We start from the raw sequence: 15,472 nt of genomic DNA, 5'->3' as shown, positions 1-15,472 counted from the left end.
TTTCATGTGCTTATTTAAATTACCACAAGCACAATCTTCAGGCCGATCATTTTTTAATTTACAGGAAGAGAGCGCAGTGCCCAGAAATAAATGATTAGGAATAGCTGGCGTGCAATTCCCATGTAAGGCTCTTGGGATAAGGGTTGGTATTTCAGGGACAATAAGGAGATTAGCACCTCCTTGGCAATCAGAGGGGTGCAAACAGAAAGAAAAAACAATCTAGAGTTGTTGTTTTAACACAGTTTGTACCAGTCTACAGCCAGTAGGTCCTGCCTTCTCAGGGCCAAATGAGGATGAATCTGACCGCAGTCAGCACCAGACTGTGCAACCTTTACTTATTCCACTGAGGAGTTTCTCCCACAGTCAGCTCCAGTAGGGCCAACAGGGGACTCACCCCACTCCCACAAACCTGAGGCTTTTTAGCTGTGTGCGTGCTGGGACTCAGCACAGAGGACGAAGCCCAGGCTCTGGCCAGGAGCTTAGCTCTGCTAAGCGTAACGCAGCGAGCACCAGTCATGATACAATGCAGCACAAATTTGGGCTGGCACACAGGCTGAGCTCACTGCCCAGGTGTTTCTGCTGCTTCCCTGGCTGGTTGCCACAGCCAGGACTGAGATCCTTGCTGCCGGTACCTGTGCTGGCAGTGCCAAAAAAGGCACTGGGCTCAGCTGCTACCTGGTTTCTCAGCAGCCCTGCTCGCACGAGCACATGTTTGAGAGTGCAGCCAAACAGACATTTTGCAAATGTCCATCTTGCTTCCTATTAGCCTGGCTTACACTGGCTGAAATTGGTTAAGAAAATTTAAGCTGAAACGCAAGCAAGGTTAGAAGGCTTCAGGCTCTAATTTATGGGATTCTAGTAATTCCCACTGCAGAGTCCAGAGATGTTCATGACCAGCCCTGTGCCGGCAGGGCTGTTCCCGAGGCACCCGAGCTGCTGCAGCTGCTGCACTGGCAGATGTAACGGTGAACTGCGGTTCGTTCCCAGGTGATGAATCACATCAGAAAGAAGAGGTTTGCCAGCCCTCCTGCAGCCCCAGACCAAACAGGGGTAGACAGATAGCTGGGAACAGTTACCTTTCACTGTTCCCACATGCACAGCCCAAACCGATGACTTGAAAACCCTCCACTGCATGGGCAAGTCACTGCAGCTCAACACATCACTGTGCATCAGCTGAGCCACGTAACCCACTACAAAAGCACACATAGCAAATTGCATGGCCATGGTAAAGATTATTGGCTTTGGACTCTGGAAAGCTACGCTTTGCTTCTTCACTGGTCAATTTAAGCGCTGCAGACAGCAATTTCTGAATGCTGCTCTGCAGGCACACATTTTAAAAAATTAATAATTTATATCACAATTAATAAACTTTGAAGATCATTGTGTATTTACATGTGACTACAATTGAGACCCTTGGGAACAGTATGAGCCTAAGAATGGCAGCAGTTTAATTTTATTCATTTGTGAACATGGGTCAATCTTTTTTTTAGCTGGACTTTTAATTTCTCTCCGAAAAAATCCATTCTGTAAGTTCACCTTTTCAAGTGTTATCTTCCAAACTATTCTTGTTTGCGTTCAGCTCCCGTGAAACAGCAGAATGGCTTTGAGGTACCATTTTCTGAGACATATCTGCAGTCTGGGAGCTCGCAGCTCAGAATTTTAATGCATTTTGGGGCTGCTGCACTAAGTGCTCACATCTAGGTGACTTCATTACTTTCTAAAAAGTGATATGGAAAACTAAGTTTCATGCAGCTCAGCTCTTAAAGCGGATTCATGGTCCTAAGAGATATTGATGTATTTGGAGATTCGCCTCTCCAAGTGTCTCCCCTCTTTACAGACTCCATTTTTTCAAGTGCTCTCTTCGCAGCACTGACATGGGTTTTCAGCAGAACTAGATAATGCAGTTTTTCTCCTCTTAATTCCTGGTTCTGGCTCCCAGCCACCACTAATACAGCAACAAACTGTACTGGGTGTAGCATGGAACTTTGAAGTCCAAAATCCCAGTGACTGAGATGTAGCAAGTGGAGCCCTCCCTCTTTGTTTTTGCAAAAGGCGTGTTTCCTTTTGTGCTGGTTGTGGGTTGCCTGGCATCTTCCTGCAAGAAAGTGCAATGCCCTTCACCCCGCAGGTCTGGACAGCAGGCTGCATACACTCCCTTCACTCCCTGTGAATACGGTGGATGCCAGGGCTGCTTTTTACCACAGACAATTTACTCAAATGCAGTCTGCTGGCATTTAATGTCTTTTGGATGCTGCCATTCCCAGACAAATCCTTGTTGGTTGTAGCAGTGTCTAATGGGACTCAGATGCCTCATTTTTTTTCCCCCTGTATTTGCCCAGGCTATCCCTTCCTTGACTCTTGCTTTCTCATCTTTCCACTGAGCAGATTTTTCATCTGGTCCCAGCTCTGCTTCATCCCTTCTTCCCCACTGTTCATCATAGACCTTTATCCTGATCCGTTCTTTCTGCTGCTCACCACCATGCTCCCTCTCAAGCTCGCTCTCTCCACTTTTGAAGACCCTATGCTATGCATCTCTCCTCTGCCCTTGTAAACCTTTCCTGTGCAGCTTCCTACCCAGACTGTCCTCCCATCTGTCACTACCTCTGCTAGCAATTCGCAGGCTCCTGCTGTAACTCCAGGGGTTCCCATCAGCCTGGGGTCCTTGGGATGCAGTCATGTTAGTGGGGTGCCAGGCTGGCTGGAAAAGCACCACGTGCCTTTGCAGTGGTAGTTATGAGTATCAGAAGTGCTGGCAGCATTATAGAGCTCAGTATATATAAGCATTTTACATCTGTCTGGGAGCAAAGGAGGTCTCCTAAAGTGGGAATTTCTCTGTCTAATTAGGAGGGTTTCTGAGAGTTCCACTTTCTCTCTGTTGATACAGATTGGACCTTTCATTCGCACATGAAGTGGGATGCTAAATGGTGCTGTTTATTTTCATGCCAGAAGCCAAAAGGTTCCTCTTTGCATTTTCCTATTATTTTATAGCCAGGCAGCTGTACAAGCTCTGGGAACATTAGGCTCCAGGGAGAAGTTTATGTCAATAAGGTGCTTTGCAAACAACTTATCAGAATGTATTTCCCCCCACTTCACCTCCCCGGAGTTTTGGGTATGCATATGTTATAAAGGCCTTAAAAAGAAGCCCTCTTCTTTGATAACCTCTTTCTTAGTGCTCCAGTTAAAAAAATCGTGCTAGCATTGGTTGGAATTTGCAGGAAGCAGAGCGCTGTCAAATAATTCTGACTGCCCCTGCCTGTTTTCCTTTAAAACAAACCTCTTGCCCTCTCCTCTCCCTGGGCAGGGTCTATAAATAGACTTGAATGACTGGCTTCTAGAGTGACGTCCATATCTGAAGGAAGGTGTATACAGTTACTGTGTGCAACTTGACCTCTTAAATTAGCCCAGCCACGAGAAGGTACAAAAGAACAACAGAAGTTATGTGACTGTTGATGTTTATTCCTGGGGAAATGGGAAGGAGGAGTGTTTCATAAGCTGTTCATTTTCTTTAATGCTGGTGGAAATGACGCTTTGGCATTAGCAAGGGGCAGCTGACTGAATCATAACTACCGCAACACAAGTCAACCCAATCTGCTACAACCCAGTCCAGTGCACACACACAGGCCTTGCCACCCTTTGTCAGTGCCCTGCAGCCCCAGTATTATTCCATTGCTAGTCCACTTGGCCCCGGCACTGGAATTCCAGCCCTACATGGGGATTTACCAGATCTTTCCCATTCTCACCATTTCCCAAATGCACATCAGCCTGGCATAAAATGCCTCAATGTTCTCCTTGAAGAGCTAATGGATTTCATCAAAATAAAGTGGCAGCAATAAGTAGGAAGACATCAGGGAGCTTCCTTCCCCTTGTTTTCCAGCAAGAACCTCTTCTCCATGTGGCATCAGTCTGTTATCGAAGCAACCCCAGCCAGATACCCCCAGCAGCTCTTTCTTGGCAGAACCTGTCTGCTCTCCTTGTGGAGTAGTAAAACAGTGAGCACCATGAATTAAGGGCCACCAAGGTTCACCAAAGTTGCTCACACATCTAATCTCCAAGAAAGAGCATGGTGTTTCTTTAGAAGAACATATTTTGGTAGATAAGTACTCCCTGTTGTGCTACAGGGCATTTTTGAAAGCCCATTAGTCAATGGAAAAGCTCCTGCTGGTTTTGATAGACTTAGTAGGATGCCTTATTAGGAGGGCTTTCACAATGAATTCTTAAAGTTTTGTGTATGTGTTTGACTCTCTGGGCAAGCTCAAGTCCTTTAAAATACCCTCTTAAATCCTGCACTTTTGTATTTCTAGGACAGAAGAAAGATTGAAGGCTGGGGATTAGACTATAACATGAGTCCAAGTGCCTGAAAATGAACCCAGGAAGGAGCAGTAAGTAAATTAACCTGCTGAAATAACTTTGACACTGAGACTTGAAATACCTGCACAGTATTTCCAATTTGAAATCCCTCACTTCCACTGGCTGCCAATAAAGCATGCATTAAAGGTAAGCTCCAGTTAAATTACTCAGTCATGCACTTTAGGGCCTCATGAGTCTCTCCTAAAAGTTTTAGCTGCAACAATGAATTAAATTCCTTCAGAACTGTCAAGAATATAGCAAAAGCCTTGGAAGCAAACTGCTAGTTCCAGAAACTTCCTGAAGAGCGAAGTCCTTGGTGACTCCTATATATCCATCACAGATGTCACAGAAATGCATTCAGATCACAATCTCATTTCTAATCACCCAAGACAGATTTACTTGACTTCTGAGCTTGGGTGCATGAATTTGGTGTAAATGCATTTGTTCCTTGAATAATCCATGAAAAAAATCACCCATTTGAGTGGGCTTTTACACTGGCATGAATAACTTGAACCAGCATATAACCTAACTAGGTGGTAGTCATGAAAAAAAACCAGCTGCTTTTGTGGAATTTTCTGCAAACAAGCAAAACACTTTCTAGGCAGCAGCTAGTTGAGGCTGTGAACCAATTCGTGACTGGCTTCACTAATGATCTGGCAGGTTCCAACAGCTTGGAGAGCTCTTGGAGAAAGCTAGAGTCTTGCAAAGTTTGGCTGCAGCGAGGGAAGTAGCATTCAGAAATAATCCGTGCATGATGGACTTTCTATTAGCTACGTGATGGCACATGGGGGTTTTGGTGTGAGCACAGGGCAGCTGCTCCCCAGTTATTGCTCTGCTGAACTCTGGAGCAGGAGAGGGTCTCAGCAGTGGGTACAGCCTGCACCAAAGACAACCCACTTTCAAGACAAGCAGTTTGCACTTTGTTCCCACAGCAACCCCAGGGAGCAGCTGAGCCCTATTTAAAGCCAGTGGGAGGCATTGCTGGCACCAGGCTCTTTGCAGAGCTTTGCAAGAAAAGACAGTTCGGAACACCAGGAAGGGAAGAAAAAGACTCATAAGATAAAAAGGGTCTCTGATGGGTGCTCCCCAAAAGTACACAAGGAGTCTCAGCTGCTCAGTAGTGATCTTCCTTTCCATTTGCAGGCAGGCGGCACTCATCGGTGCCAGGAAAATTCTATTCCCTATTCAGAAAGTTCTGTTTGGAGTCCCAGGACTTGGAGCCATCTGCTCTTCCTCAAAAGATACAAATGAGGGTATGTCCTTAACTACTGATGGCCTTAAAAGCCCTTTGCCATGAGACCTCTCCTGCAGTTGGATGCTCTCTCTGAGTCGCGTACTCCAGAACATCCTCCAAAAGCTTTGCGATACTGTGAGCATGGACATAGAGGACAGAAATGTCCAAATATCCTCAGCTGCTGGAAATCTGTTTCCATCATAATACAGCCATGACTCAAAGTGGTGGCTATGGGCCCTGGAAACTAGTGTGGGTAAGTGGGATACTGTTAACCTGGGCTCTGTAGCACCATCTGCATCTCCAATCACACCACCTCTAGATTTCATTTTTAAACTACTGTTATGGCACAGCATCTTCTGTCCCTCCCCTGCTAAATGTCTAGTCACTAGCACATCCCACCTGGGATGCCTCAACAGCAAATCCTGTTTTGCAGAGGCTGGAGGACAGAACTGTTCCTGAGAACATCCCAGACGTCAGCAGGGCTGCTCAGCCACTGGTTGGCACTGCCACTTTGCTCTGGGAGGAAGGGGAATGGATACGGTGAATCACTGCACAAAGGACAAGTCGCCACTTCTGGCAAAAGAAGAATGTAATGGAAATTTAATTTTAAAAAATTTTACCTTGTCCTGGGAACATTTCAGCCGTATAGCTATGGTTTTAATTAATGGCACAGGGATAAATTGGGTGCCTTAAAGAAAAGTCAATTAACACTCCCTAAATGGTAATGCTATCTTGACAACCCTGGGGAAATTACTTTGTTTATCCAATATAAAATAATAACACACTGTCTATGTAGCCACTGCCAGGTCAGGATCCTGCAGCTTACTGCAGCCAGCTCATTTTCACAATACCCTCAAGGAGAAGCTAATATTACTATTTCCCCTTTTCCAGATGAGAATGAGGAAGCAAAGTGAGGGAAATTACTTTCTTGGTGTTATCTAAGAGCCTTGCCCTAGCAACCTGGGTTCTGGAAAGAGCCAAAGACAAGTGCCCTGAAATGTAACATAACAGGAGGCTCAAACCTGCAACTTCGCCTTGTTTTTCACACACAAGTAACCAGACCACATATTTCATAAGCATATTTCGACCCATTGCACAGGCATCTGAAGTGGTGGCGTGTCTAGCCAGCACCATATTCTTGTATTCAGATGATACCATGAGGACACCTTTCATTGATGATTGCCACATGCCCAGCAGATAGAGCCATCTGCCACTGTACTCAGTATGGTGAGGTGGCCCTGGCCCTCTGCTCTCTGAACAGATAGCAGCTCTGGGAGTGATTTTAGACAAAATAGCCCCCCAAACTGGAAGGAATCTAGTTGTCATAGCAAAAACAAAGATTAGAAAAAGAACAATTTTTCACTGAAATAATTTTGAGAGGACTTTAGGGTGCCCAGTCATTTTAGGCAAAATTGGCTTGAAATTGTTGGCAGGGAAAATTATGGGGCAAGTTACGCAAATGGAGAATATTTTGCAGTATAAAAAAGGTGGGAATCATTAAATAGACCCAACTCTGATGCTTTCAGAGAATGCAGTGGCAGAGTTCACATTCTCAGAGAGTCTTGCATGGTGGTGCACTTAGCAGAGGGACAAAGGTCAAGACCTGCAACCAGGAAAACCTAAGTCACTTTTTTTACCATAAAGGCCCTGTTTCTAAAAAACCCACAACAACTCAACATTTAGCAAGCCAGAACCCACCTTATCTGAGGAGAAACACTGGGCTTCAGAGTGATGAAGTGACGTGCCTAAGCAAAAAAGAAGAGTTTTCTTCCTGGACATCCCTTTTCATGGGACCTTCCTCAGTTTGTAACTGTGGAGCTCAGGGAGGCACAGAACTCTGCACAGAACTCAGACTTATGCCTGTGTGATCTCTGCAATTTAGGGAGGTAAGAGGTTGCTGAGTGTTTCCATACCTCTCAAAGAAGGCCATTAGGTTACTAGAAAATCCTGGAGGACTTCCAAAGTGTCGATGAGGTGCCTGCACCCTTCTCATGGCTTTTATCCCCAGTGGGAAGGTAGCTTCATTATGCTGTTTTTCCTACTGAAGTCCCATTTTCCAGCTCTTTGAAATCCTCAGGACAACTTCATTTCCAAAACATAGAGAGTAGCGGGAAAGGTTGAGTCTTCCTGTTTATGAGCAAAGGAAAGACCTTCCTGGCAGACTCTCGTTCCACCTCCTGGTCAATGCAATTAACATTCATAATTGTTTTTCCAGACAGAAATGTAAAGAAAACTTTTTTTCCTACTGATGGAGACATGAAAGGCAGGATACAGTATACAAAAAAATGTTTGGAACTGCTCCACTGCTTCAGACATAAATTGTCTGTCTCTATGTATATTGCTAGGGACAGTGTCAGTTTGTACCACTGTTTCTAGGCTTTTCCCCGATCCTATTCATGGTACAGAAACAGATAAATTAGCAGTTGCCCCTTTTTCCAGCAACAGAGCTGGGAAAACTGAGATAGTAAAGCAGCCTGTTCTGGCAGCCCCATCAGACAGTGTGCTTGGCAAAATAGCTCCTGCTTTTCACTCTGAGCCTCTCATGAAAAAATTTTGTGAGCGGTTGCTCCACTCCATGGAGCCACCATGAGCTTGTCATCTAGTTCTTTACTCTTGGAAAATACCAGAGATGTTGGAGAGAGCTGAACAAGCCTAAATCTGGCTGGGGTGGAGAACATGCAGGCCCTGTGCAAAATCCTCCTGCAGATCTTTGCCAAACCATCCCATGCCCATCCCCCTGCCCCAGGCTATCACCTAAGCCTGTGCTTTTCTGACTCTGCTGATACTCTGTTCCTCATGGACCTTCCTCAACCTGGCACTCTTCTAAGTTGCCCAATGACTTCAGAGCCCAGAGAGGATTCAGGCTGACACAAGGGCTTGGGCTGACAAAACACAATCTCTCAGAGTCTCCCTTCCTGCCTCATGGCAAAGGGCTGGGGTATGGACACAGCCCGCCAGGACCTCGTGACCCCTTCATGCCTGCCCAGTCAACACACAACCTGCCAATTCAGCGTGAACACCCTGCGTCCTGCAGCCGTCTGCTCCCTCCTGCCAGGGCACTGCGTCCAGTATGTGCCGTGTTGCTTTGGCTTCTGGCTGTGCTGGGAATCAGCTAGAACAGCGTGGTCTTAGCTTTGCCTCTCTGTTGTCTTTCTGGACATCAGCTGCCCAAGGCTTTTGGGCTGGCTGCAAGTAAGGGACCAGTCAGCCACTTTTGAGAGGTTCTGAGGACGCTTGCTCTGTTCTTTTCACAGGCTGCAGATTTCAGCAGCCACCAGGACAAAGTTTGTGAAAGGGATGATGATAAGTAGGTAGAAAAGTAAATTTGACAACAGCTTCCTGAATTTCCAGAGATCCCAAACACCAGAAAACTCTCCTGACACTAGCACTAGTGTCTGGACTATTTGCTGAGGGTGCCCTTCAATGTCAGCAAGAGGCTCTCCGTGCTCATTTCTAGGCTGCCTCCAGGACTACCTGAAGCCAAACAAAATCCCAAGCCTTGGGCCCAGTGGTGCAGAAGCTGTGCTGTGTACAAGGGGACCCTCCTCTGGAGGGCAGTCAGAGTAGCTGCTTGTATATGCACTGGAGATCAGGAGCTGGACTCCTTCCTTCCAGCACTTGTGCTTGAAAACGTGCCTCTGAATCCTCCTAGAGCTAATAGATAAAGCATTTAGTGCCAGTGCTTTAATAGGCTGGAGTAAGTGAAAGCTGTTCTCTAACAGCGAGGCCCTGACACACTGAAAGCCTTTATCTCTGAGGTTCACTGTGGTGTAGCTTATAATTTAAAATGCTTCCAAGTGAAACCAGTTTCCAATGTGAAAGGTAGCTCAATACCTTTATTAATAGCTCCTCTCTGGCTGTTCTTTGAAAATACCAATCCAGATAGTCCTCATTTACCCAAAGACAACTGAGCAGAAATGGAATTGCACTCCCCCTTTGGGCAGATATACCCTAGGGTATTTTCCTTCCAATGAAATCACTGAATTATTTCCAAGAATTTTGCAACTGGCTCAGCCAACACATTTTCATTTGGTAACTAGCTCTCTGCTGATCACACAATGCATTATGGCTCACAGGACTTTTTATTTATTTTTTAAATAAATCAAATACTGATGAAGGGATAGAAATGATTTCAACACCAACACATGCTCACACACACACACACCACAACAGCCAAACTTACAGCTTCTCTGCAGCATGGGCAGTACTGGATATTAGCTGCCCAACAATGACGAGTGGAGGGCTGGTAAGGATTAGGCTATTCCTTCCCAAGAAAGGGGAGAAAGGGAAAGAACAGAGCTTGGCAAAGATCTGGAGGAGGTGGGCTGGCTGCTCCCACTGCCACCCTTGGGATGGGAGAGAGAAGATCTAGCTGGTGCTGGAGGGAAGGGTTACTGTGCTATGTGCACACATCACGACACATCACGTTGCCGGTGTTGGGAACCGTAGCAGCCAGTTTGGCTTTCCAAGGTCCTGCTGTAGGCAAAGCAGCAGCCAGGGCTCTTTTCCCCTCCTAGTAAGCTGCTGAACAAGGTCTCTCTCCGCATTTTCTTCTGTGCCTCTGGCCAGATTTGTTAAGGCTCCCGGAGGATACTGATGCTGAGCCTAGAACCTCTTGAGTTCACTCACCTTGAGCACAGTGCCTTTTCAGGCAATCCCCTGTTACACGTACACATACCGTTTTCTCCCTCACCCACTACTCAGCATTTACCAATGAGTTCTGTGAAGTTGTCTGGGCAAACCTAACTGCAGACAATGGATGAGGGTCAGACCCTGCTTGAGGGCTCCAGAAACACTGCACCCTCTCTGTCTCCTCCCCGAAATGTTCTATCTGCACTAGACAATGTTTCTGAGGATTATGAAGCTTTACCAAATTAGTGATCTTTACTAGACACAAATTCCAATTCTTTAGCAAGATGCACCTGTCATTCTCAAACAATCCTGCCAGGACACCTGGCATGACCATGGCAACCCATGGATTTTGACTGAATTGTCACTGTGGTCCAGCCTTTGGCTGCACAACTTTAATGAAAGGCTCAGAAGGTTGTAGCTTGTTTTTTTGAGTCTCACATGACTTTTGGTTAAAATATTCAGCTGTTTGTTCTGTTCTCAAACACCATCAGGAATAAGCTTAGTGGAGGCACCTTAATCAATATAAAGATTTTTTTACTTTACTGTCTTCCATGGAGAGTTTTACAAAGGCTGCAACACAGATCACCAAGCAGATTCTCTGCTAAGGCTTTCCTTCACACTTTTGGACCTGAAGAGTCCTGAAATAATATAGGATAAAATATAGGAGCCTGCTGATAACACCTCTGACCCTTCTTTCAGGAGTGTATAAAGGGAAAAGAAAGAAAGGAAAAACCAGCAAAAGAAACAGCTAGCAGAGAAGTTCTAAGCAGTGATGGACTCCAAGAGCTCTTGAAGAATTTCTGGCTGAGTGCAGAGAGTCATGTCTAATCCTTAGAGGATCGCATCCAATATTATGCAACTTATAAGGAAAAAGCCTCCTTATTTATAGAGGCAGATAAACGACTGATTCCCCTAAATTGCCAGTGATGTGAAGAGCAGAGTGTACTGAGTCCTGTAGATTATAGAGATAAGCAACAGGCTATTAAGGTGTCATCACAATATCTATGCAAGAAGAGCATTTAAAATTGGCAATAAAAATAGGTTTTAAAACTTTTTCTTTTTTGCTGGCATTTAATCTCTGGGGAAGAATAAGTAACTTCTAAAATATTTGCTTTGGTTCTCATGAAACAGCTGGAGTGTTAATCCTGGCTTGAGATACAATTATGTTCAGTTTCTCCAGCCCATCTTCTCTGTGCTGCCCAGCCTTGGTGATTCTCTGCAATATGGGTCAACAGAAGCAAGGTGCACTGGCCAGGAGACAGGATAGATGTGCACAGACCTGCTCAGGTCCCTTCCAGCACTCCCTACAACAGCTCTGCAGGTCCAGACTGGATGTCCCCTTGTAAAGGGAGAGATTTTCTTGTATTGTATAGGGCTTAGACATGGTCCATAAGGAATGAGCTGAAACTCCAGTTTACCTGTGACTATAAGAAACTTTCACATTTGAAATACAGTAAGATGCCACTGTCTCAATATGAATCCTCAGATCTTTGGTATTTGTACACTTGTAAATACAATGTTGCGTGATTGCCAACTAATTAAAGAAATCAGTTAGGCTGCCTTCATGGAAACACTGTTGGCAAAGAAACTCTAATTCTCAATTCCTAGGGAAAATATTGGATGTATAGAAGGTTATCTGTATATGCTAATGCTACAGCTAAATGCTTCTGGGGAAAATTTATGCCCATAGTTGATCGCAGGCATAAAATTAAAGCCTATTTTGTTTGTGCAAGAAGATTAATGGTGTCTATAAATTTGAAGTTCCAAAGTTGAAAAGTTACATAAATATACAGACAGAAAACTCCTCCTAGTGACAGGAAAACAGGTTGGCAAACTGGTTTTACAGACTGGCATTCTGCTATGATCACAGGTGATGTCATTTTCCAGCAGGCTAGCCGCTGGCAACCAGATGCTAAGAGTAATTAAAATCTGATTTCCTCTGATGTTCCAGATTATATTTGCTGGGACATGATTCTTGCCATGTGAATGTCTCACAGCTAAAGCCAGAAGTGTATGAGATTTGCTGGCTGCCTCAGAAGTCCTTATAGCAAACGTTTGATATTAGGTAAAACATTAAGGTTTTTAAATGCCTAAGACTGTATTAACACCCAAGAACTAACCAGGGAGGAGTTTGGTTTATTTGGGCATCAAATAGATGGCTTAAAGAATTCTTGGATGAGTTCTTTAGTGTCACCTCCTCTGCATCTGACTGACATTTAACACATTGGGTCCCAGTTCTGGCCAGGATCCCTGAACCATTTAACACACATGACAGTGTGTGTGCAGCATTAAACTTTGACTTACTACAAACTGCTGCACTTGTTTACATGATATCCTGGAAAAGCATAACGATTTCTGTCTCTTACTGTGCCACAGTGTCTTCTCATGAACTTCCCTCAACCATCCCTCAAACATCAGGGAGCACCACAGCTGCCTTAAATAACATCACCGCCTACAATCAAACAAACTGGATGTCAGGGCTGGGGGACAAGCGTTTAAAAGCCTCCCCTGCTCTGCAGTCTTTCAGGACATGGCATCAGAGAAAGTATAATTGATGCTTGCATGGGGACAAGTTGCAGGCACATTCTTTTAAATGGTTTTGAAGCCTCAGTGTAACAGATTATAGAATATCTCTCTGGGGAGCCTGTGCAGTATCTCTGTCAAGCACAAATGGGTTTGAATTGTGTGCAGATGGGAGGCATTAATTAGTGATTTACGCCCCGTTTCTCTGGGGACAGCCTGATTGCCACATGCCTGGGAATTAGAACAAAAGGATGAGGGGAGAGCCTGGCTACTGCTTGGCTAGCATGGTGATGCAGCTACAGTGGTGCCTTCTACCACAGCAGCAGGAGGAACAAGGTGTGGATGCTTTGCAGCCTCCCCACCCTGGCAGTCATGGACTATGAATGTTATTTTTTTTAATATAATTTTCTGGGTAAAGAAGAAATATAATCTTGGTGAGAAACTCTGGTTGAGACTATACTGTAGACTACCTCGTGATATACATCAACAGGTTACACACGTGGAAGAACCTGTAGCACAGCACTTCTTCCTCAGTTTTAAATTTTTGTTGCTTTGGTTACCTTAGGAATGTCAGCAATATTTTGTCTTTTTCTACCTAACTGAGCAGAGCATTTTTCTCTTGCAGTTAATGGTAAACTGTAGTCATGTCACAACTTCAGTCTCCCTTTCAAAATCTGCAATGGGAGTTGGTGGAATGAGATTTGGGGTTTCTCACAGCCCATTCTGAAGCACTAATGACACTATCATTTGGGGAAGCTTTCCCTAACCTTTAATGTATAGAGGAACATCCATTCCATCTCCTGCTCCCTCTTTCCTCACATTTCTCTCTGCTTTCTCCAGATTCTACAAAGAAGTCAAGTATAATTCCAGTGATTTGCAATGTAAGAAACACACTTGCTATCTTCAGTTTAACACCTCCATCTGCACTGAATGGTGGACAATGGCTTGCACCCAGAACAGCTGCTTTAGGAGGGTGGTTCACACTTCCTTTCCATGCAGCAGCCTGGTGAGACTTACCGACACTGAATTTATGCAGAGAACAAAAGTTCCTAAACTCTTTTCCCTCCTGCGACCCGATCTTTTCCTGGCTTATAGCTCTTCTTCATCCCCCGCAGCCACAAATCATTTCTCTCCCAGCTCTGTAAATATTTATTCAAAGAGCCAACTTCAGGCATCCATGTTTCAAATTATATCTTTCATCATTCTCCTTCCCTCTCATTTTCACATCTGTACTGAGTATCAAACCTACTTTGGTAGATGTTCAATACATGTATTCTGACGGCCGGACTATGTAAGGAACAATACAGGTCTTTAAACTAGTCATTGCCTCTGCAGATGTTAACCTTTACTGGAGGAGGGAGTGTTTGGCAGAAGGGGATCAAGAAGTTTCCTTCAAACAGCAAATTGCCCAAGAAAGGATCTAGATTCTCCATTCCAATGTTCATTGTTTTTCAAAGAGTACTTAAAAGAAACAGGAGGATCTGGAGAAATTAAGAAAAGTGGGAAACCCTGGCAATAAATTAATTACTCATTGTTTTCAAAGCCCTACAGCTTAATCAGGCTTCTGGAATCCGTACCGGAGTCCTGCCTTCTCCATGGATGAGAGCAAGCATGTTTACCCCAGGAGGTGCAAGCAGTTATGGGTGAGTCCAGTGCAGAAAACAAGCTAACTGAGCCACTTGCTCTGCTGGGCTTCAAGCCCATCCCCTTATACAGCAATCAAGTTCGGTTCAAATACAGTTTAAGGAGCACAAAGTCTTCTCGGGAAGCAGAAGAAACAGTGGGACAATGGATCCAGCAGAAAGCCAAGGCAAATGTTGGTTTCTAAGTGACACAGATGTGTTGCTGTCTGCTTTTGCCTACGCTGGCTACTCTTAGGCATGACTGAGAGATAGCTGGCGATGCCATCGTGCTGTCCTGGCATTCCTACTGGGAGAAATGAGAAAAGCCAGCTGAACTCAAATGCTGCTCTATCCAGCTCCATAAAAGACCGTGAATATGTTTTCATGGCTAATACAATTGCAAACATACTAATCCACTTGAACTCATGCTGCCATCTCTAATACAAACATGTGAGCCTGCTGCAGTGTTTGGCAATGGGAAGTGATCCCATTTCACATGTTATTATTGGCACAATGGAGGTGCCACAATACTGACCCAAGCCATAGTAAATAAGTTCTTGCTGTCCTAAAAATCATGTTATACCATCCTCAGCAATCAGCCATTAGTACCCTTCCAGCAATGCGCAGTCTCACTGAAGGGAACATATTTTCTTGAATCCAAACTAAAAATGGTACCAAATGTGGAGGTTTACTTTTTTTTAGAACACTACTCTTCCAAAGGAAAGGTTGGAGGAGACAAGTCTGAAGTCTGTTAGCTTCATTCCTGCTTAGCTGTCTCTAAAGTGGTACTTTACAAAGAGCCTTTAGTTTTCCCTCAGGAGCCCAAATTTACCAAGCGTGTGGTTGTACAAATTAACGCTGTCCCTAAAAGTACGAAGGTAGATAGACATTTGCCCTCTCCAAATGCTGAGATCACCAGGACACGCTGACCATTCAAATGTAAGTTCCACTCTTCTGCCAGTGCCAGCCTTTGAATCACAAATCCCACATTTCATCTCTCTCTGTGTGCCTCCATCATCCCTTAATGTCCTGTGCAGGGATCAGGAACTCGAGGCCTGTGCTCAAGTGCTCACCCTGAAGCAGGGCTTGGCACATGTCAACAGGGCCTGACCTG

The sequence above is a fragment of the Phaenicophaeus curvirostris genome, chromosome 15, assembly GCF_032191515.1.
Source record: "Phaenicophaeus curvirostris isolate KB17595 chromosome 15, BPBGC_Pcur_1.0, whole genome shotgun sequence".
NCBI lineage: Eukaryota > Metazoa > Chordata > Aves > Cuculiformes > Cuculidae > Phaenicophaeus > Phaenicophaeus curvirostris.
The sequence above is the reverse complement of the archived record's forward strand: the minus strand, read 5'-3'. Positions refer to the sequence as shown.